We start from the raw sequence: 23,944 nt of genomic DNA, 5'->3' as shown, positions 1-23,944 counted from the left end.
AAACCACCCTGCACAAGCAGAAGTTGCGGTAGATTCCTGKGCAATGATGTTTTAAACAAACGCTTCAGGTAAACACATCCCCGAAACAGTAACAAGGGCATTTCTCCTCCCTGAAGCCCTCGATACCTCCCTGCTGCCCGCTGAGGGAGGCCGGAGCGGCTCCGTCTCCAGGCTGATGTCTGCTCAGCTCGGCRCCGTGACGCGGTCACCGCGGGGTTCCCGCTCCCTGGGCCGCGCGGCAAGGACGTGGCCCGCACAGGTAAGAGCAKGGGAATTCTTCATTCTTGCTCTTCCTAACCCGGGCTTTAATTCCCCTCCTTTTGTGAAATCAAAGCCAGCCTTTTCTCAGAACATAAGCGATCAGCGCCAACTCTCCCAAAGGGAACACACTGCAGTACGCTGCCGGAGTTAAGCACCTCGGCTTAAAAGCTAACTCCAAGCACGCCGAGGTAGCCCAAAAGCGAGCAGGTGCCTCACGAACAAAGAGCGGCATTTAGAGCCCAAACYGGGGGCTTTAGGCAAAGGATTCCCACGGCAAGGCCTCCTTGCTCACCTTCCGTTGGGGCTGCCCAGGACTAGCCTGCCGAGGACTTGGGAATGTGATTACGGCTCTTGTGGAGCATCTAACCCCGCGGGCTACTCGGAGCTGATCCCAGCTATTCCAGCAGCCTACGGCCTCCCGCAGGCAAACGCTTAAAACGACAGCCCCTTCCTTGCAAAACGGCAAGCAGTAAYGGGTGAGTCTTCAAGAAAACAGGGTAGTGATGACAAGGAGGAGGAGATGGGCCAAGGGCACTGTGGGGGGACATCAAGAGCTTCTCAAGAGAGGACACACGCCAGCCCATCCACGTTCCCCTCCCTCCTCCTGAGCAGCTCGGCTCCGGCCACCGCGCTCCGCAYGGAGACGGTGCCTCCGAGGGAAACAAAATCACAGCAGCCGAGACCTGCTCAAACACACATCGACTGTGAAAAGAGTGTCCTGACCCGGCCGCTGGTAAAATATTCCATCTGCTCAGGTTCTCACCTATTAGAGAGCCATGGATGTTTTCACTTCAGCATCTCTGCACTTAATCACCACTGGGAAGCGAGGGACGGAGGAATCAACAACATTTCGAGTGTAAGGAGGCTGTATTTTGATTTTTCAGGATGGCAGCAAGGTGGCTGGAATAGGCACATCTCCATAGGCAATCAGTGACCTCCTGATCATCACGACGTTGGAACATGTTGTGGTATTTACCGCTATGTACAGGTTAAAATCAGAAACTGCTAGCTTCTATATGGTGCAGAGGAAATACTATATAAAACACTACATTTCAGAAATAGAAGTACTCTCATTCCCAGGTCTCTCTTATTTATTTTCACCATCAAACCAAGCACATGCTAAGAGGTAAGATTCACCCCAACCTCTCACCAAATAACCCACGGGAGCTTCTCTTATCACCCACAAACTCTTCCACATGATCCCTGCTATTCACACACTGAAAACAACTAACAGGAAACTTCATTTGAGGATTCGTGGCTTTTTCACTCCTGCAGAAAAAGCTAGTATGAAGCAAACTAGTTTGTCACCTTTTCCCTATGGTATATAAATATTCAACACCCACTGACAGCCCTGGATAACGTGAAAACCAGTCACATTTTCAGTGCAAGCATCTGTTCTTCCCTAAAGTAAATCTGCTTCTTCATATTATCTAGACTTTCCTTTCAACCATTTGAAAAGCAGATACTGGTGCTCCTAAAGGAGTGCAAAAAATGGAAGGCCTGTATCTGTCTCTCAGCCCGTCTGCAGGAACACCGCTTGCTTCTTTTCCTTGCATTCTCTATAAATAAGCAAGCAACATCAAGATTTTTCAAACCCTTATGCTTCCCTATCATAATAATGTCAGGGGGAAGTCTCCAGGGTGTGCTAGAAGGGTGCTTGGACAGTAAGCCTTCATTTCAGCCCTCTGTTCCAAAAGCACTTTCTGTGATAAATGTGTCTGAAATATCTGTGCAAGCTGTCCTCTCTTTTGTAGATCTACAAAGCCCTGATCGAAACCACAAAACAAAGTCACAGCCCAAATATCTGTATTGCTGGCAAAAGAGCAAAGGCCACCAGGCAATGGAGCTCCTTGCATCATCTCGCTGCACCATGACTATGGTCCCCAAAGAGCTTGGGACTATCATCACGTCAGCATCTCCAGACTGCCTAAAGGAACAAATACCCAAGCGTGTCTTTTTGCTGGGGGCACGGATGAAGGAAATCCCAGAATACCATGCACATATTATTACAAATATTTTATTTCCCTCTTCGTTAATATATGCAAAGCAATCAGATTACAGCCACAGGAGGTAATGAAAAACCAACTAGGAGATAAGGGTCTGTCTGTCTGCTTGTGCTATGCATATTTAGCTCGTATTTTAAAAGGAGACCTTGAGTCAACTTCTGTGGCAAAGGGGGTAAATGGCAGCTATGATATTCTCAAGGCAGAGAGTACCTGGGCCTGCGGATGGGATATTGTGATCTGCTGAACAGAGCAGAGCCCTGACACCCTCAGCCTCATTGGCAGGCTGGAGCGGAGGCCAGAGGCAGCCCAGACACAAGGAGGAAAGGATAAAGACTAAAAAATGAAGGTCAATGCTGTTGGCGGTCTTGACACAATGAGGCAGCTCCAAAGGTGCAAGGAAAGCARAGTTTGCAGGGCTGGACCTTATTTGATGAAGGGCTTCTCGTTCGTTTTTTCCATCTCTGTTATCTAGTCTAATACGAGTGTTATCTCTTCCTACAGACCTTGTGTGTGAATTACCTCTCAGTGCAAAGGAACTCCATCCTTAACACAGCACAATGCTCTAACCCATCTTCTTGGGCAAATCCAAATGAAAGAAAACTGGAGGAGATAGTGGAGACAGTGGAGCAACCCCAACTCAGCTGTCCAGACTCAGCCCCACAGGTGCCCCACAACAAGTTTTAAAACCACCAAATCCATAATCACACGCTGAAATGAAGGATCCAAAGCAGAGACCCCTGGCCAGGTTTGGTGGATAATGACCTGCACAAGCAGGCCAAGGACAGCCACGTGCAGAGGTGGGTGCATAGAGAGACACTGAAGAGCAGCAGATGGACCATCCCACTTCCACATGTGATGCTGCTACTGGAGCACCACATCAAGACAGACACTGGTAAAAACGTATAGGTCTACAGCCATAGGAATGGTTTAAGCCTCRTGAAACATCCTGTTTTTAAAGGAGGCCCCAAGGTCTCAATTTGTTCACCTTATCAAAGGGAAGACTGAAAGGCACCTGGATCAAAGTAACCAAATGCCACCATGGAACGAGAGGTTTGATAAAAGCCTAAAGAATCTTTAACAGGGGAAGGCCAAAAGGTAGAACTTTTACCTCTCTGAACCTCTCTGTTAGGAGAGGTTAATTAACAACTAAAACAACATACTGTGAACTGTGCAGGAGTGTGCACGGCTGACCAATTCTCAAGTTAAGATGAGATGATTTTTTTTAAAACTTCTTTTCYGAGTTCAAATAGGAATTAATCTAGCAAAAGCCCGTACGAAACCACAATTCAGAGATCTTTTAATAATCGCTGAATGCAGTAAAGCAGCAGTACTAGATTCCAGGAAAGCAAAGTCAGTTCAGGGAGGAGCACAAGAATAGCTCTCTAATATCCACAGGAATATCTGTATGAGCAGGACTCCACTCCTATTGAGCAATGCACAACAAAGGGCCTTAATAAAAGTGACAAGCATAGAAAATAAGACCAAAAACCCCTACTACACTATCTAATAAAATTAAGGTGCAATAGGCTGATTCATTTGGAAAAAAAACCTGACAAGTGAGAAGTAAGAAGTAGCCAACGGAGCTCCCATAGGAAGCAGGAGGAATAAGGAGACTAGAGCACCGTGTTTTTGCACTGAGGCAAAAATCCAAGCTCGCTGTGGTGACTGGCAGGTATCCCTGGCTCCCGCAGCAGCCCCAACAGCAAAGCCTGGATCCAGGTGGACAGCTGGTTCAGGATCACTAGTGGCACGTGAATCCGTGTAACATTCCTTATTTTGGGGCTGAGTTTCCCAATTTGATTTTTGCTCAAAGCATCTCCTGAATTCTCCATAGGGAAAGTTCAGCCTGGGAGACCTCCGACTGCAGCTGTTTCCCACTCTTCACGTCCATGGCTGCACATCCCATGTTTGGCATTTGGGGATTCTGGCAACCCAAAGGCACTTCCCYCTGCATCACCCACCCGCTCCGAAAGCAACGGTGGCTTTTTTGGTTGTCTCCAGGCTGATTTGCTGCTTTCAGAGAAGCACCTGCCCCATAAGCCCTGCTACCTCATTGTGCTGCAAACATACGCGAGATGTTTATGATAGCAAACAGCAGGAGTGTTGAAGAGCTTCACCATCGCTAATTAGAGCAGGCTCACGCTACAATTTTACCCATGTAGAACCGAGCTTCTTATTTGTTGAAGAGCACAGGCTTAGCCTGCAAATACCCAAATGCAGGTGTCAGTATACGACAACTGTGAGCTGCTGAGAAGGGAGTTTTCTGCTAATCCCTTTGAGCAGATGTGTTGCAGCTGATCAAAGAACACGAGCTCCTGCGGCCCGGAGTAGCACACATCCCGGGAATCGGCAGGGAAACACTCGTCACTTCTCCGTGACGAGGACATGGCGTAAYGAGGAGCATGTCCCTGCCCTTTGGTGGCAACAGGCTGTCCCTGCTGGCCATCAAATCCACGCTAATTGTGTTATCCCGGGTGCCTTTTGCAGCGAGCCAGCACACAGGCAGACCCCTCAGGCCTCAGCTCCTTCCTAGGGGAGCAGATGCTACCACGAGCATTTGGAGACACTGCAGGAGGACACACAGCAAAGGAGGGAGAGAAATTCAGTCGGGACAGCAGGAGCCTCTCCCTTGCTGTTGAGGCYGCGCTGACAACGCAGGCGATGCCCAGAGCCCCTGCCCAGCCAAGCGGCCCACGAGGGAACCAGGGGCTTCGGAAGCGGCCCGAAGAGGCCRCTCCGACAGAGGTGTCCAGCCGCGCTCCGAAGGCCAGGGACGGGGCTGCTGCTGAAACCCACCCACAAAGGCCGAGCTCAGGAGAACGGTTCCCTGACGCACCCAAAACARGAAGCAACATCCAGGGTGAATCCTACTACCAGTCACTGCCTCAGCCACCATTTGCTTTCTCAGCCACGGATATACCCTGCAGCTCCTTAAACATTTGAACCTCCTTTTGGATATTACTGATAGGGAAGGTGTTTGACAGCGCACTCTCCCTCTGTATTAACACCCTGGTTTAAATTGAGTTTTCTTAACAAATTATCTCTGCAATGTCCTGATAGTTAACAGGATGATAGCGGAACACTTCCAAAAATACGGTCCGTTGTCTCAAATCACACCCCTGGAATTACGTGACCCGTTAATCAGAACATGTTTCTGTGGGTGCTGTGCCCTGGCTGCCCATCCTTCTGCCAAGGGCAGGCTGCAACCAGCGCAACAGCACGGYGCCCTCGCGGCACCGCACGCAGCACGAGGCGGCTGCTCTCTCCCGCGCACACGAACACGACAGCTACGGGGCAGCGCGGAGAGGCCTCTGCACGTTACAGCTCTGCTCCTTCAGGTTCACGTGCAGTTCAGGGACTGCTCTGCTGGAGCACTTCGTTTGCCAGGGACTTCTCCATCTAGTCCAAACACACTTCATATTTTTTGTCCTCTGCAGCTAATCTGACCTCTGCTATTTAAAGCCCTCTAAGTCTGTTTTAAGCCAACAGTCTCTCTGGTAAGTTGAAAATCTCTAGCATATTCCCCAAAACGTTTAGACCCAACAACCTTTTTGTTGCCCCTTGAGAGATACTGCAGAGAGTTTCAGGAATGGAAGCGAATGAGACGGGCAGAGCGTGGCAGCCAGAACGACAAATGAACGACACCCTGAAAGCCCTCAYGGTTACACGGAGACACACGTGAACATCAGTGCTCCCGTTCACCAAACYCCAGCAGCTCAAGGGGATCTGCAGCACTGCATTGACAGGGGCCTCCACATGTCCACCAGCTGCTGCTCGAGAGGACAAGAGAACTTCCCCAAGCTGATAGGAATCCATACAGCCACGACGGGAGTTCGTCCGGYGCCTTTGCCAAGCAGGGCTTTGCAGAGCAAGAATCCATGCACAGGTCGGGCTGTTCTGTGCGTTGTCCAGGCTCTGCAGAGCTAAAACCCAAGCTCTCGGCCTCAGGGTGCTCACAGCCCAAAGCCAGGACGCAGCTCCTGCAAGGAAATGAGAAGCAGAGCTTGGGGAAAGGAGAGGTGTGAGATAATGCATCATTTTATATGGGCAGCTAAACACGAGCAGTCCGTTATCAGCATGGCGCGAGAGGGGAGGAAGGAACGGGGCACTGGGGAATAGGGAGCCACGCATGAATACAAGAAGCGCATTTTCTCAGCAGCAAAGGCGCCAACAGAGAGACAATGCAGAGAGAAAACGTGATCGAAAGGACAACAGGCAAATCCCAAGGACTTGCGGAAAAGCCACAAGGGCAACCCAAGGCCTGGCACCACACAGAAGGGGCTGGTGGCAGAGGGCAGCTGGCAGGCGCAGAGGTGAGCGGGGACGGGCCAGGGCCACACGAGAGCTGCCCACGGGAGACCCGTCCGTGTGGCCCCTCAGAACAGGCCTCCTGTTCCGTCAAAGGAGGGCGAGCAACGGGAATGTGGAGAGGCTGATGGTGCCTCTGGTCTTGGGACAGCACAGCCCAAAGGGCCTGACTTGTGCCAGAAACGGCAGTAAGATTTRCAGGCTGCTGTGAAAGTTCTGTCAACTTAATGAGCCTTAAGGTACAGAATTCTTCTTATGAATACAATAAGCTGCAGCCATGCCCACATAAAGTCTTTCTAGTTCAAATATTGATAGAAGAGCCGTGATCTGCAGCAGCATCACAATTTATGTCCGGGCTGGAGACATCCCTTGTTTTATAGACACAAGGCTAACAGGTTGGTTAGAGGTCAAAAATGAAGAAACAATTTTCATCATTCTTGATTATCTTTGAGAGATTCTGAAGCAGATGGAAACTGCTCAGCCACTCAGCCCGCGCTACATATTTCACTGTGACAAGACTCTGGCATCCGGAGCAGGGTAAAACTTGAGCAAGAGCATTTCCTCCCATTTAAACCTTCTTTTTTATTGAATTTGTCAGTCATCAGCCGAGCATTTCTTTTGTGAGAAAAGAAAAAAAAAATCCAGTACGGCAAAGTTTGAGAGAGCTCATTTTACAGAGTCAGATGAGAGTTTTCTGACATGCTCCATTTTTAATTAATAGGGCTGCTGGCTGCTGCGTACCGCTGACTATAAGAAGACACTAATTCCTCTTCAGCCAAGCACTGCCAGCACACAGACCCACACATCCCCAGTGCTTGCTAGGTAGAGCGAAGGCCCGTTCCAGCTCTCCGGCTCAAAACTGCCTAGCAGCACCGGTGCGGATGCGATCCGTGACAGATTCCACCTCTCAAGTCAATAATAACCGCTTACTGGATTTGGCTTTGCAAAGCAGCCCACCCTGAGCTACCGCCTCATGCCACAACAGGCATTTGAATAACAAATGGCATCTTTATTTTACTCACAGAAGCACAGTCAAGGCTTTGCTAAATTTAACCAGCCAATTAACCTAGCAACATTCATGACTTGAGAGTTTTTAGCGCTCAGGACCTGCAAGGAGGAAAGCTCAGCTGCATCCATTAAAAGCCTCTCCCCGAAAGGCGCAGGCAGCTTCTTCCCGGCCCTCCTGGTGCTTCCAGGGGCAGTGAGAACCACAAGTCCAGCGCAGGGCTCTTTTTTGGCTTCCCAGACAAAGCAGCACCTTCTCCCAGGCAAAGCCGACCCCTGGCTGGCTCCGGGCTCCCATCACCACAAGCAGGCACACACTGCTCCTTTACCAGCGGTGAGAAACTCTTTGCTGGCAAAAAATAAAACAAAACAGGTTTCAAAGAAGAGGTAATTTTGTATAACATTAACTAGGGTGTCTCGGCCCAAATCTTTTCATTAGCTGCAGCACAAAAGAGGCACCGTTTTGTTTTGACCTTAGGCGACCGCGCAACCCAAAGCGCTCCTGCCGGCACGACTGCACACAATCGTGCCGCGAGCTCAGCGCGAGAGACAGCGCGCGCGAGACGGGCAAGGGAAATTCTTCAGGTCACTTCAACCCAACACAAATACATGGCTACAGTATCTGAGCAGCAATCACAGCGAATCCCGTTAGAACCAGCTGCCTTTTCCTCTCTGGCACACACGCAGTTTCCTTCATAGGAAGCACTCGCTGCTAGCGTCTCTCCTTCGCTTTATGCAGATCACACTGCAGCGCACGGGAGTGCTCGGAATATTAAGCTGCCACCTCTAACTTTTTAGAGAAATAAATAAGTGGGAGATGAAAAACAGGGGGGGGTTGGCAATTGCAACCTGGGTTTTTTTTGATTCCAAGCCTCTGGTGTATCCTTACCTGCCCTTGCATGTAGGACAAGCACAAGGCACCTGCCCCAGAGCTGTGGGGTCTGAGGCAGCCGCTTTCCTGCCAACGCAGCTGCTGCAAACCCAGAGCTCTTCCCTTCCAATTAGCTGCCCCCAGGAACCAAAATACAAAGGATATCAGAGCCTTGAGGCAGCACAGGGAGTCTAACTTTCCCAAACGCTGGGAATTTGCAACGGATTTTAGAACACTCATCCCCAGATTTCACAGGGATGGACTCCTCCCTGGACCTCTTCAGCTTAATCTCCTTAAGCCTGGAATTCATATCTTTATCTACAGAGAAAATATTTTATCGCAGTAATCTGGACACGAATATTTACCCAATTTGCCCCCCACTCCCTCATTACTGCTGCTGTTCTCTGTCATTCCCAGGTAGCGGCACATGCAGTTTCCGTGGAAACCTGCAGCCCGCAGCCAAGGGATGYGCCGGTGCCGGCATCGCCGGGCAGGGCTGCACGGCGGGCGCTTCCGCMCGGCTCGCACCGGCCCGCAGCCACGGGCAGCGGCAGCCTGGCTCACGTGTCAGTGTCTGACGTTCCAGTCATCCCAGCTACGCCRGGAAGCCGAGGCCCTGCACCTCCCCAAGCATAACGAACGCGACGAGGAGGCTGTAACTTTTATGACACGTCGCATTCGGGGCTTCTCGCTATCATTTTCTGTATTTACCAYTGAAAGTAAATGTCAGATTACACCACCATAAAGCTGGTCATAAGTGATTCACTCCATTACGCTTCAGGACCTTCCGTACTTTTAACCGGTGAATCCTGCGCCAGTAATTGCCTGAGAATCTGCTGCCCATTTTGCTTTTTCTCTTCCTCCTAAGAGTTGTCCTTTTTGAAAAAACAGGTGAATATTCACGTGATCTAATTTCTTGTTTCTTTAAGCTTTTTTCAAGCATTTAGCACACTGAATGCTGTGGAGCCCAAAAGGCAGAAATCAGAAAGAGATTTGAGAAGCTCCTTGGAAATGCTCCTTAGGTTACAGTGTGCACAGAACGGGAGCGTACCCGGCCAGGCAGGAGCCGTGAGGACATGCAATATTAAACTGCCGAAGCCAGACCATACAGTAAGTGSTGTCCAGCTCTCACCCCATGCTCTCTCACACAACAAACAGCACTATTTTTATCTCGGAAAGTCTTGTGCTTCTCGCTGATATATCATGCTCTCCCAAGGCACTGCCTCTGTGCACCAGCAATACTTCATCACCCACACACTGTATTTTCGCACAGGCAGCCTCGCATTTTTTCCCCATGCTGTCCCTCAGGCTAAGGCGGAGGCTTTTCCACTGCAGTTTCACCAAGACACAGGCCTCCAAATTCTTCTTTTTTTTGCTTTTTGATCTCTCCAGGAATGCAGCAGTAACTGGGCTGTAACCCCAGATGCTCCCGGTGACCGTTTTGGCTCGATGTTACCTCCTGCTCTGCACACAGGTCTGCTCGGCCCCTGCTCCGCTCCCGTCTCCTCCCTGGACTTCATGCTCCTGGTGACAAGAGATGCTGCTCTGTGGTGGCTCTGCACAGCGGGGCTGTCCCCTGGCTCTTCAACAAGGCTTCCTTACCTGAATGCCACCATCAGCAGCCACCTGGGGCACAACGTATAGACACAGTCCCGCTCGATCCCATGTAGATGCCAGAACAGGGAGCGCTGCTGAGAGGGCTGCAAAGTTCAGCACTAARAAATCAGCATCTAGTTAAATGCAATAGATTACAAACACTGTTGCACCTGCCTTTTTCGGAATTTAGGGTTTGCCAAATGGAGTTTCCAAGCTATTCTGTCTGGAAAAAACCCAGAGCTCATGGAGGGAACCTCTATGCATTATTTAATATATTCCCACTGGTAAGGCGCTTGCAAAATATCCATAAGGAATTGACAGCTCTGCTGTGAGAGCAGCGGACACGAAGCAGCCCYTGCACCGCTACGCACTGCAACCAACATGACCACACAAATACATCCCAAAAACCAGCACTACCCTCCTCCCTGAAATGCATTAATAGATCACCAGGAAACTTGTTTTGGTAAAAATATTGTGGCATTTTAATAACCAAAAAATAAGCTGCTATTCCTTTGTCCTTGAAGCACAAGGACATCCATGCCAGCTGACCAATGGACTGAAGATAAGCACYGCCAACCTAAAGAGCTGTACTTCATTTTAAACAAACCTTGACTTCTGTGCATCTACTCTCTCGAATGGCACTCGGTGGAAAGCCAGTAGCATTTGCCATTAGAAATAACTTCCCCTTTCCACCCACGATCGAAAATTTGCCTGGGGGAGATGGTGGTGATGGGGAGAAATACGGTCAAACTTTGCATGATTTAGCCATAACTCTACTGAAACTTGTATTTAACTACACAACCTCATCTCTAAAGATCAGCCTTTAATAAGTATCTGTCAAGAGTGTCTTGAAGATAGAATGGCCTACTACAATAAATGCCAAAATAACTTTAAAAATGCTGAAAGGGTCAGGCTAATAGTAGTGCTACACAGACATTCCTAACCGCCTAACTATGGAGTTCGGGTAATTCCTGCTGGTGAATTTTTTGCCTGGACCACTCTACCTGCTCTTCTATAGCAGCTGTAAATTAGCAATTAATGTGACAAAGAGCACAGGTTCAAACCTTGTTATTTGGCAGTGAGGTTCAGTTTCCATGAAATCCAGTACTTCGTGTCTCAATAAATTGAAAAGTGCATCAAGTCATGAATCACTAGGTTATATTCAGACTCTGCAGATCCATTTTTCGGCTACAGAAAAACAACACTTGCCAGACTAGAATAGTAGCAGTGATCTGAAGGACAACAGTGTTGGCTTTTTTTTTTTTTTTTTTTAATGCATACCATAAAGGAGCTGGTTAGGTGATAAGAGACAGCTCTTCACCTCTTTGCTTCGATGAATATGAGTGACACGGTGGTTGGCAAGGTGGAGAAGTCACACCTGGAGAAGGTGCATTTGTCACTGGTCCGATGAAGGGAGCATATGGAGCACTAGACGGGACACCCAGAGGTCTCTTGCTTTTCTGCATGTTAAAAAGGAACCAAAGATCTGAAGTGCCAGCTCTGCCTCTGCTCCGTTCACTTCTCAACTCCAGGATCGCTTAGGACTTACATCCCCAACATGAAACATGGCATTTGCGGCAGCACTATCTGCTCTAAGAAAAAAGAGAAAACCGGCCTCGACTATGTCATTCTGGTTGTTGTCCATCCCCATCTCAAGAGACCAAARCAATCTGAATATAAAGAACTGGTAACAAAGCTTCAAGTCACTGAACATGGGTCTCCCCTGAAGCTCCATCCTTCAGCTCACCAGAACCCATGCAGAAACTCCACAGGACAACCAGATGTTCCAGAACTTTCCAGAACATTCCAGTGTGTTTGTTTGCCACAGGAACCAGCAAACCCAACCTAAGCCTCCAGGATGGGAGACAGTCCTGGAAAACGAAGCAGCTCAGAGGGCTCACAGTACCACGCAGCACCCTGGCCCAAGACAGAAGGCAAGGCAGACCCAGCGAGCTCCCCAACCCTATTTCTACTGGATTATGACCTATGATTTTGCTGTCACAACAGCACTCGAGGACACACAAGGGTGGCTACCACAAAGACCTACTGAACCCCGAGTGGAATCATGAAGCTGAAGACAGAACTCTTTACTACTCTCTCCAATACAAATGCCAAAGAGCAGCAGCGGTACTAGTGATTGGCAGGTATTTTTTCCCCACAGATCACAGTTAGGCTGGAAAACTTCTTGCTGTGGGGAATTTTGTCTGCTCAATGTTTACACTCAAAAGCACCCAGGTGGTTCTTTCCTTAGCTGACCGGGTTGCCATTCCTGGTTCAAGAATCCCTCCGCCAGACCCCAGCAGAGGCTGCAGAAGCTCGTGCTCCGGGACACTGTCAGCACACCCTGTCCCTACACCTTTCCCCTGGAAAGGGCAGCTGGGACTGAGGGACAACTTGAACCATTGCGGCTGCTTCTCGTGGAACTTAGTACAAACCAGTGTGATCTGCAATGCATACATTCCCAGAGGAGCATAGAAAGAGCCTGGAGAATTCAAAGAGGAGCAACGAAGGGAGCTCAGGGAGCTCAATCTGCTCAACTCATTGGAAAGAATTAACAGGCACTTAGAGATCTCCAAGAGAGGTGACAGAGAAATTCTTTGAGCACACAAGAGCTGTATAACACCCAGCCAGCCTTGCTGATAGAGTCGCGGGCTCCGCTTGTCCCTGCCAGTGAGCAGGCATGGGCCAGTGGACAGGCAGCTCTGCAGATCYGTACTCTGACCAACGCAAGTCTCCAATAAGGACTGGTCTAACTAGGGATCTGAATTAGGGAAGGAGGCTGGAGGCCCTGAAAAAGCTGCCGACTGACAGAGTTAGATCCACAGCTCGCTTTCTGCAAGGCCAAGGCTGCTGGGACAATCAAATCCAGATATTTCAAACAGGGATAAAARGAAGAAGAAGTACAAGGGGAACCGAAAGACTTTCTCCCTGCCAACCGCGACAAATGGCTCAATAATATGAAATGTCAGCTGGCACTTGAAGCACAGGGGATGGCCAGRCAGAAAGCGCATTTTTAAATCATTAACACATTGGGAACACACAGATGTGCAGCACAGCTACATCTGTGCATTGTAATTTCTACAGTAGTCACAACTTAATGAATCATCAATTGTGACAGGATCAATGAACCGAACTAAACAACAAACTAAAGCGAGTAAATTCATGCCCAGGGCAACAGCTACATTTTTTTTTCAACCCCCCCTTTTCTTTTTGGTAGCAATTCTACCACTTTTAGTGTCTAATYAATTTAAAAAAAGGAAAGAAAAAGAACACCTTTGGAACCCCTTTCTTTCCCTTTTGAGGGTCTTTTCTGCTCAGTTCAAGGTTACACACTAGCCACCTGATCAGCAATGCCATCCTCCTCGAGCACATGGCAGGCAGGCACAAGTTCTGATCCGAGGACGTGCGCTCCATGCTAATCACGGGGCCTCTCATCAAGTCTACCACCTCTAGGCAACACAACTGCTGTTTTTTCATGAGGCCACATCTTTTTCCTGCAGGTAAAACTTCAGCTGAGCTTCTCTGCCATGCTACTTTTTGATAGAACAACTTTGCATCAAAATAAAGCAACCGAACCAGTTATTTGTAACGCGCTCGCGCTGAGCTTTCCCCTGGCGTCAACAGCGCTGGGTTTCGGGATGACAGGCCTACATGCATAAACTAGCGAGGGCTCATGTTAACAAAGGATGTTCTCATGGAAAAAACAGTGCTAATAACCTCCCCGAAGGAAGCACCCATTGCTCTTAGAGCACACAGCCCGTGCAACCAAGGGGATGGCTTCCTGGGGATCTCGTCACTGTCCCAGGTGAATCATTCTGATCTCCACCATATGGGGGCTTTCCAGCGCAGTGGTGCTTGCCAGGAGTTCACGTCTCCCTTGCGGAGAGGCTCCAAGGGACAGCCAGCCCTTTGCTTTGCCTGGCACATGGGGCACGGAGCTCCACGTGGGAAGTGCTCGGGGCGCTGCTGGGCACACAGGGCAAAGGGGATTGAGGCAGGACTCCTGCTGCTCCCTCACCCAAACGGCTCATTCTGCCCATACTGACCCTGGGCGTCTGCCTCTCTTGATACTGGACAACCCGTGATTTGGGATTCTGCATTTCCGAGTTCCTTACCTTCCTCTTAACACACTTTTTATTAACAGCACCATTGGCTTGGTTCATGYATCTCTCCTCAATATTTCTACGATCTCTATTCTCTCTACAAAGATTTTCCTCTCACCGAGACTAACTGTGGCATTGTCTAAGTCAAAGAGACATTGGAAAATAAATTCCAACATTGCCTTCCTTGTAAACAAAACACCACTTTAGAGCAGTAGCAAAACCCCAGCCCTTCGGGTTTTTAAGTCTCCAGCAGTTGAACATTTGCAGTGCATTCCCARGGGTCTTAAAGGCAGCTGAAAGGTCATAACGCCACTTCTGTTGTGTGTAACGCTTTGTGCAGCTGCTTTTATTTAAAGCATTCTGCATCCTGCGCTGACTTATCAGAGGGAAATTTCCCCCAGTCCAAGCTCGGAGCAACAGCACAAGGCGAACACTCATACGTTGTGACCGGATAAGGTTATAGATCTTGCCTGGCATTGGGACTTCTTCACTGAACTCATATACCAAGAACTTGGAAAGATTTCATCCAGGCTGGACCCTTGTGATAAAGGGATTGAAGCAAGAGAGCAAAGGATTAGCACGATAGATGAATACACTGCAGTGTTTTCCCATGGCATCATCCAAGCCGCTTCATCAAGTTGCTAGATGGTCTTGAAAAGACGGATCTTATTATACCTCACTCCCGCTCTCGTCCTTAGGACAAGGGGTTTGAAAGGGTTATTCCGGAGCTCTGGGCAGAAGGAATCTGAGCAGGTAAGAGTGCCAGAACGAGTCTGATTGACTCGTTTATTATCTGATTGAAATATCCACAAGAATAAACAGCAGTTTATAACTCTATGGGGAAGGTGAGGTTTTAGCAATATGAGATTAATGCTCTTAGAAAGATTCTCTGAGCTTCTAACTCAGCAAGTGGAATGCATGTATTTTAATCATCTAACAGTTCAAATAAATTAACAATGAAGGGTCATATAATTACTTCTTTGCATCCGRAATTGAGACCAATTATTCCATTTGCTCATTATCTAGGCACTGCATTTTAATAAGCACCACAAACTTCAAGTCCTCCTGACATCAAGTTGCAAAAAAACAACAAAAAAACCCAACAAAATCCTGGGATCAACAAGAGGTGCATAAGGATATCTAGACTGAGGACTCATGAATAGGCATGACACACACAAACTGCTCTTAGAATGACTGTTATTACAGGTCTTTAATGCAAAACCCGCTTTGTTTTGTACAGTCAACATCTAAGAGCAAGACCAAAAGGTAGCCAATAAGCAGCCACAGTGCAATTTTCTTTTTTTCTGCAGAAGAGACAGTTAGATTAAGCACTTGTGAAATGTTCTCTTCCACAGGTACGGCAAGAGGCACATGAAGGCTACTATTACTCCCTGCATGCACATGCTGACTTCTGAGCAGCTGCTGTTGCCACATCATCATTAGCATGCACTGAAGTTGCCACCTCATGTTTTTATGTCTTAAAATTTAAAATATTGATTTTTCTCCAAGAATGATTTAACCGGGGCTGCGATTTTTAAGTGAGGGGAAGAAGATAAGGTGTAGAATTAAGCCCAAGGTGACAGTACAAGAACTTTCTTTCAGGCAGAGATTTAGGCTTTTGTAGCTGTAAGCACTCTATTCCCTCTGGTYGCTCTTATCACAGTGTACCCTCCATGCTCCATTTTCCATTTAAGAACTTACCCTCAAGTTCTATTAGGCAGATAGATTTTCTCCCACTTCTGCAGAAATTACAGAAGATCACGGTGCTGCTAYGTCTTCCTAAGTGCCCATATAAGTCAGGACACAGCAAGTAAATGACAACAGGTCACTAGCCCTTGAGCACAGAAGAGCCTCCCTATTACAAGCAGATGATAACTCTGGCAAAGTAGTTAGGGACACCTTGTTCTTGCCCTTCCTTCTTTTCTCGAGACCAAAGTAGACTTAATCCATMTGACATTAGCAAGCACATTAATTTCCAGTAGCTCAAACAATGGGCTCTAACCACCTGTTACAAAGGCTATCCCACAACCTACCAGACTTCAAAGACTCTACAAATACATAGCAGCAGCTGACCTTATTAGCCAGCAGGAGATATCAGCAGGATTGACATACAAGCTACWGAGAGCACATCTGTCAATAACAGGTTGCTACACTTCTCCACAGATGCTCTCAGAATGGGTTATCTTGAAAGAGATGCAGCAATAAGAAAGGTCTACTGAAACATCMTAATAAAGAGCTCTTATTTTAGCTTCTGATGGGCAACAGTAGACTTTAAATCTGATGAGCGCTATGAATTTTGATTCTGACAAGGTTTATAGTTACATCTACTCAAATCATCCAGAGGAACTACCTTCTTGTCTGTCTGTTCCAATTGAATCAAAAAGATTTCTATTAAAGTGTATTTTCAAGTAATAAAACAACTTATAATTGTGGGTTTTCACATCCTTTTTTTCTCCTCTTAATGATTTCTTGATTCACACATACACAATTCATTAATAAAAGTATTTTATTTTAGCTGCCAATCCTCCAAACTCAAATTTACTACCTGAGAGTCACYGGATCCAGCCTCAGCCTAGTTATTATCCCATAGTGATTTGTCTCTCCAAACACTTATCCATTCTCTTGTTCAACAATTTTTTTTAGTAGTGCAGCAATGCACTCCATCAACAAGTTCCTCAAATATCAATTTTGAAATGAGCAGATGCATTAATGACTTCTGTACAAGGTGGGCATTTAAACTGACCACGTTCTGGAGATGCTGTAAATAAAGCGGAGAGTCGAAAAATCATGCAGGAAGAGTCAAGTGACCTTAAGTGAAAGGAATAATAGGAATGAACAACAGAAATGCTAAGAGGTTTTCCCAAAAGCCTGGTGCACATCGCTTGGAAACACGGGGGCAGTTGGTGCAGGCAGGAACACCAGTGCACGGGACCTGGACGGCGGTGCTGCCCATCACCGCCTCTCAGCTGGGAGCAGTGCTCGCTTCCAAAGGGAGTCACAACACGTTAGGCTAAAGCACAGACAATTTAATCCAGCCTAATTGCGCTCCAGACCACCAGCATGGCAGCAGCCACCCAGCCAGGCTGGGCTCAGCTGGGAGACGGCAACGCGAGCGCGGCCTCCAACCTCCAACCAGAGGCTGCACCAAGCTCAGCTCAGCTGCTTGTGCCTCATTCACCCACTGGACTTTGCTGAACACCTTGACAGAGGAACTGCAGCAGGAGAAGAGCCTGACACAGTTTCCCTAACGGTCTCCAGGTATCATGTGGTGAGATGCGACCTGTCTCTGCATCCTGGGCCCAGGAAAATGACGCCCAGAGCTCAGTTACCACATTTCGTAGCAGACAGACGTTATCAGCGTGTTACCGCTGTGCTCTGAATGAGTAGCCACGTTTCTGAGCATCTTCATGAGAGGTTTGAGAAATGGTGTAAGCAAAGAGCAGGCAACTTTTAGAGGTGACAAAATTTCTTCTTTGTTTTTGCAAAGATCAGGGTATATCAGCACCTTTACGGCAGTCAACGCAGACTGATGAATGCCTTAAACTACTACACATATTCAGTATGTTACAGTATTACAGAACTCACATAGTGAAACCCTGTGCTGTTATAACCAACAGAATATCCTTACAATGATGATTCTATTAGGTTATAACACCCAAAAGGATTTTGTATAAGCCAGATCTTCACAAGTGCTTGGAAGAAAGGTAACAAGAAAATAGGTATAGGAGAAGTGCCCCACAAGGGACAGGACTGAAAAGGTATTGACTACTGCCTTAGAAGTGATATACAATAAAAGAATACAAAATTATTAATGACAGAGATAGTACTTTCATTAAGCATAATTGATCTTTCCCATAACACATGAATAACACTTCTGATGAAAACGGAAAGCAGAATATTTAAAACTAATTAAGGGATTCACTTTTATTCTTCTGTATCTTGGCCTTCAGACTTCACTTCCTAAAGCTGCTATCATCATCAGTAGTTTATGAAGATTAAAAAGTAATARAAGATAATGTTCATAATGGAACAAAGGCAGTCACAGTAAGACTTCCTATCTGAACAAATGCAAAAATCCTTATGCTCCCAGGTGCAAGTTCATCCCAAGTTAAGCAGCACATTTGTCCAAGGCACTGTGTAATAAGGTTATGCACCCTCTTACTTGAATTTATTTCACAGAGATAACGGGAGTTGGAGCTGAACGTGAGCTCCTGTTCCCCAGTCAGTGCTCACAAACTGCTGAGTGGGTTTGGAGCACTCTGTGTGGAACGGGGAGCTCTTAAAAGTCTCTTTTGCTGTGCGCTCACTGCTGCAAACCGCTGTGTAGCTGCAGGGCCCATCCCAGCCGGAGCTCTCGGACGGCTCTGCAGCCACGTGAAACGATTCCACCTCCTCCTCGGTTCTCACCCACAGCTCCCTCGTGGCTGCCTGGGAAGCACCCGCAGCACAGGTGCTGCTTTGGGCTGTCGTAAGAGCTCTGACGCCACCGGCTCRCCGATAAGAACGCGGCAGCGTCCCATCCTGCCGGAGCCGCAGTCGCGCGGGGCGCGATAGGAGCAGCAACGGGCACACACAGCCCCTCGCTGCAAAAGAAATATGTGCTCGAGATTAAGGGGTCACTGCCTTCACAGACACACGGGCTTTACGGGAGGGCACAATTCCAGAGGGGTCATCTTGATATTCATAAGGTGATATTTCATATAGAGCTTTTCAAAGGTTGTATTCCTTGCCTCATAAACTTGTGGAATGAACCTAGATGTTAACCTTAGTGCATGGCAATCTCCTGATGGGACTTGCTATCACGGATACATTATATGGTTATGTGTCATTAGTTAATCATTTAAACAGAGATAAGAAATGGAAATTATGGCATTTGGGTCTGATAAGTTCTCCAGATCTGCTGACTGTYGTCTTTGGAGGAGAGAGCAACACCACTAAACTTTGCTGCAGCTGAGAATATTACTTCTTAATTGACTCTCATTCACAGCCAAGAAAAGCATTCTTGATAAATATTATATAAAATAAACTATCATAAACAACAAAAATTATATTTTATACAATAAAATATTATATAAAATAAACTATATAAAAATCTGATCTTAAAAATATATATATATTTAAAATAAAGGAAATGCAGTGATTCACACCTGGATTGAGAAGATGGATGCTGTAGAGATACCAAAGACTAAAGAGCTGAAACACAAGCCCTCCAGAGCAGCGTGGAACAGAACGGTGATACAGGAAAAGCAGTCTCTAAGTTTGCTTGGTCTAWTTCAAAGAGACTGCTACTCTGCTCAACCTTCTGAGCATCACGATGCTGAGAAAAAACCTGTGTCCCGTGAACCTTCTGGATTTCCAGCCACTGCTGAGTGCCTGAGCAATGCACAAGCATCTCTGCAGCATCACGGGGCTCCTCGGTTGACTTCCCAGAGCAGCAAGAGGCCGGGCTCTGCTCAGCAGCATAATACACCTTTTGTGTATGCAATGGCATCTCACATSCCAACAGCTGGGCTGGGATTTACGCCCTTGTGTGTGACACTCTACATGTCAATGAGGCCACCACAAGTGGCCTAACGTTTTCGTTTCTAACCACCATGGRACATGCCACCATCTAGCACAACGCAAATGCTCCCAGGTTGTTCTTTGTCTTGCCTCACCACTTCAGGACACTACCCTAAGCAGCAAAGCAAGCAGAGGAAAGGCACTGGAAACGCAGTGGTTACAGAGGATCTTTAGCTGCCTATCTCATACAGCCAGAAAGCAGCACATCAGTCACTTGGGGGGAGAGGGAAGAACAGATTTGGATCCCTGCTACCACAGCAGTCGTCCCAGGGAGATGCCCAAAGCTGGAACAAGCAACAGCCAGGGAGCATGGAGAGCAATGACTTGTCCTCTCCCAACCAGAGACATGAGCAGCACTTCCAGTCCCAGGAGCAGCCAGGTACACTGGGGAGCCTGAGTTCATTTACACAGGCAGAATGAATACACCTACCCAGATCCAATTTCCCTCCCCTAATTGCTCGGTTTCATAACATATTGCTAAAAATTCTCCCTGGCAAAAAGATGAGGTGCATTGAAGACAAACATAAGCCCAAGTACAATGATCCTACTGATCCTTTTGTAACTAACCAGGCATAAACAGGGATTAAACACAGCTAACTTCTGTTTACCGTTGCAATGACAAAATCACTTTCAGAAGAGTGTTTACAGAARGGACATATTGTTTCAGGCCTTCAGAGATCCAACTCTCTGCAGAAATCATTTGTAACAGTCAAATGTTTATCATTTGCAGCATTTCAAACAGGGTAACTCCAGGAAGCGGAATGCAGCTGGCAGATGGCGCAAGAAATTAAACCCACGGCATGGATCAGTGATCAGCAAACGACGCCGAGGTGGAGGTGCTCCCCACGCAGGGACACCTGCCGCACTCGCCAGCTCCCGAGGGCCCTGCGGAAACGCACCCCAACTCCCCCATTTCCAGCAGCACAAAGCAGCACGTGCTGGGATGCATCGGGGTGAAGCCCCCGTGCAGGCAGCCCCGTCACAGCTCCCTGCCGAGCGGCTCCCGCGGCAGCGGAGCCTGGCACAGAGCTACGTGCCGCATGATTAGGAGGCTGCCACGCCGGGCATCAGGGATTCCTGCAAGCCTGCGCTGGAAATGGAAATTGGAGATGATATTTTCATTTAACCTACTTAAAAACAAAGGGAAATGAAACTAAATTTATTCAGCCCCACTCAGATACGACTGCACGCTCCAGGTTGCTGTGGAGTAAAAAAGCTTGCTCGCAGGGCATTAGAGATCCTGCTGCAATTAAACAGTCTCCCAGTTCTKCAAATCAAAGCTGTAATTGAATGTCCACGTTGTCAAATCCTAGGAGAAGGGCCAGCCAAAGCAGCCCATATTGGAGCCTGCCCCGGTCCCTGCAGGAAGGATTAGCCCCTCGGAAGCCCGGGCACTGCTTTCCTCCATCTCCCTGCTCGGTGGCATCTGCAGGGACAGGGACGGGATGCGGGCTCAGTGCAGGAGCGCTGGCCACGAACGGTGTCCCCGTCACCCGCGCCGAAGCGGCCGCAGCGCTCGACGCACGGGGACATGGTGCAAGCCCACCACGTGGGCACCCCTGCCCCCAGCCACGTCCTTCCACGCTCTCAGATTATCTCCCTTTTTTAAAAGCTCTGTAATTCCGAACATTACAACCGAATAATATATTTATTAATTTGTTAGGGCCACTAACTGCCCCTGAGGCTTTCCTCGGGAACGGGTGCCAGGCTATTGATTCCAGCCCTCCCCTCTTTGCATTGCTTTTCTCTTCTGCCAGGCAGGCAGGAATGTACTTCTGTGCTGCTTCAGGTCATAATTGGAAAAAAAGATAGAAATGTTCAATATGACTCATACATAATTCAGCTTATCAGCTACCCAGGAGGAATGAGAAGAGGAGGAATATGCACGTCTACTTCTCCTGCTATCAACAGGAGAAATAATTTCCAGTTACACTAAGTATACGTAGTTTGGTCACAACAGGATTTGTAGTTGGAAGGAAAAAATGAGAGACATGGGAACAGAGAATGAAAGGGATGGTAGGGAACTGAACTGTTAAAAGAGATTCACTCATGTGAGAATCCCCGATTCCGGCAGGAGACTGGACTCACGTTTCCCTCTTAATATTCCGAATGGAATAAGTTGGCAATTAGAAAGGATTATCTGCCTCTGATCTATAAAACATAGCAGAAGTCTAAATAAAATAAAGCTGCAGATTAGTTAGCTACAAAGACATCATAACAGAGATGCTAAACCCTGACTGCGACTTCTGGATTTAACACTAAGGCCTATGTTCTACAGAGCTAACTGCGAAGCAGCATTAAAACTTATTGTTATAAAGGATTTTTAACGTAAAAATCAATGTGTGCTGTGTATTTAGCAGCATGTAACCACAAGGATGTCTGTGATAGGGCTTTGCCATGCACCAGGGACCACTGAATTAGTCAAATTCTTGAAAGGAAGCATGAACRTCTGCGCCACTCAAACCGCCACCTGAGAGCAATTACAGGAATTATTTTAACCCCAGAAGCAAAGGGAAAACCCAGTCCCTGCTGACTGCCTTGAGGTTATCCTTCCTGCATGTGAAACRCGTCCTTCCCAAATACCTCTATGAATTCACGTGAGGGAATTCATGGTGTAACTGAGAGGCAGGACACAACAGACCGCTGGAACGCAAACACAGCCAAGCCATGGACTTGCACTGTCTATTTTGCCAACACCTGGGCAAAAAAGGGAATATTAAGCACACAAAGAACTCAGGCTATCAAAACGCAGGCAGTGTAAAAACCATGGCCACGGCTGCCGTTTGATACAGGGAAGGGTGGTGGAAAACACAAAGCTATCACATGGCTGAAAAATAAGGACTTGTCCCGAGAACTTCTAAAAAAAGATGTAAAAAATATTTTCTTAATAGAGATTTGCTTTTAATAGAGATTAAGCATTAGCTTAATACAGATCTCATGGACTTCTTCAGGTAAACCAGCAAGATAGGCACATCCACCTCTTCCTCCATACGTGCAAGCAAGCTCACAGCTCTCTATACACGAGCATATATGAACTGTTACTCAGCAGACTTTTTTAATGTCGCCATTATGAGCACACCCAGCACGGAGTCATCGCTTTTCACCTAGAGAAGAAAACACAGCCCCCAACCTGCAGATCGTTTTTGGCCTTGTGGGATCATGTTAAATTAGCATTACTCACAATTAAAGGAGGCTTCCTAACAAAAAAAGCATGTTTGGTGCCTGTGTGATAGTGATTTTCGCTTCTGTGGCTCATAAGCAGGCCACACATATCTTTTCTTTTCTCTGGTGTTTCCTAATATTCCCTGTTTATGTGGTGGTCTGCGAGTTTTACCTCATCAGGAGCTCAGTGGGAGCCTCGCGGAGCTGAGAAATACTGTTGTGCTCCCTTACAAAATGCAGGTCTCTACGGGCCTTTGAACATGAACACAGAGCAAATAAAAAATTAGCATGTGTGTGCATGTGCATACATCTCCAAGCTATCTAAAGGCAACTGCAGCCAAAGGAAACAGGAATGTGCTTGCAGCAGTTGGGTATTCAAGTATCCCRTATCACAAAAATCCAGTCGTAAGAATCATTTAAATGCAGATCTGCAAGTAAACTGCTGAAAGAGCTCCACTGAGCTTTATGTACCCACAGACACAGCTGGAAAGGCAAGAAGCGACGGGAAAAGGACCTGTTTCTCTTATCTAATAATTTTCAGGTCTGCAGCACCTGTTATCCATCTCTTAATAATACTGCTGCTGAAGAGCAAGGTGCCCCTCGAAGACGCCCAACCTCCARAAACAAGATCCACAGTCGCATCGAGTGCTGAATGGCTTCTATCGTTCCCATCGCCACAGTGCCTGAGCACATTATAGCAGTTTAATGTATTCGTCATCGCAGAGCGGAGAGGAAAATATGATTATCTCCACATTATAAATGGGAAAGGGGGGAACTAGGTACAAGAAGTAACTTATCTGGAGAAAAGTGTGGCAGAGCAGGGGACAAAYGGCTTCACGCGTGCATGGCTGGCACAGTAACTGCTGGGGAACCTGGCTCCTCTGCCACTGCTGGCCATGACAAACAGAAAAACTTCCCCTGAATTCAGTGGCTCCAACCATATAGCAAGAAATGCCTTCCAGTCTCATTACTCAAGAGTTTCTCCATCAATCCATACAGACCAAGCAAATTGTTCAAGCCTTTTCCTGCTCATCTTCGGTAATGTAAGAAGAAAAAAAAAAAAAAAAAAA

At 47.4% G+C, this 23,944-nt stretch overlaps 1 protein-coding gene across 1 annotated transcript in view; it reads right to left on the bottom strand.

Annotated features, from left to right (window-relative positions):
- Positions 1 to 23,944, bottom strand: part of PTPRF (protein tyrosine phosphatase, receptor type F) — a 259,306-nt gene that overhangs the window by 146,346 nt on the left and 89,016 nt on the right. The gene's annotated exons all lie outside the window — the stretch shown is intronic.

Source organism: Nothoprocta perdicaria, unplaced genomic scaffold (assembly GCF_003342845.1).
Source record: "Nothoprocta perdicaria isolate Ctin4 unplaced genomic scaffold, notPer1 scaffold_0, whole genome shotgun sequence".
NCBI lineage: Eukaryota > Metazoa > Chordata > Aves > Tinamiformes > Tinamidae > Nothoprocta > Nothoprocta perdicaria.
Note: the sequence above shows the minus strand (reverse complement) of the source record. Positions and strands in the feature narration are given on the sequence as shown.